Below are 718 nucleotides of genomic sequence, written 5' to 3'. Positions count from 1 at the left end.
ATACCTGGCAAAAATGTCATGGAAACGTATGGAATGCTTCAGATTGCTTTTGGACCATCTTGCCTGAATCGAGCATTAGCTTTTGAGTGGCATCAGAGATTCAAGAAAGGCAGGGAGTCTGTAAGGGATGACGAGAGGTGTGGGAGGAGTAAGGAAATCAGAACACCAGAGTTGGTTAGTCAAAAAAAGAATTTAATGGATGAGGATCGTCGTGTGTCTATAGACAAAATAATTGCACAGTTTGATGTCAGTGTGGGAACTGTAACACAATTATTTGCAAGGAACTGAAGATGCAGACGATTTGCGCAAAGTTTGTCCCATAGGTGCTCAAAGAAGATCATAAACTATTTGAGCAAGATGAGTTCTTCACCCTTCTTATAGTCCAGACCTTGCTTCCTGTGGCTTTTTATTATTCCCTAAGCTCAAGGAAAACCTTGGAGGCTATCGTTATGAGACAATTGAGGAGATGAAAGAGGCTGTAACAAGGGTCAGTGACAAACTCACACAAGAGGACTTTGATGGAGTCTTCCAGAAGCTGTTGGAATTGTACAACATGTGCATTACAACCGGAGGAGATTACTTCAAAAGGGACGAGAGTTTTATGTGTGTACTATCAATAAAAATTAGTCTGGAAATTATTTAAGGCACCTAAAACCAAGCTTTTATCTTTACATCATCAACGCTCTGACCCCTATCTGGCATCAATTCAAATGAATGG

This window comes from Euprymna scolopes, chromosome 27 (genome assembly GCF_053919585.1).
Source record: "Euprymna scolopes isolate OS-2025 chromosome 27, ASM5391958v1, whole genome shotgun sequence".
Classification (NCBI taxonomy): Eukaryota; Metazoa; Mollusca; class Cephalopoda; order Sepiida; family Sepiolidae; genus Euprymna; species Euprymna scolopes.
Note: the sequence above shows the minus strand (reverse complement) of the source record.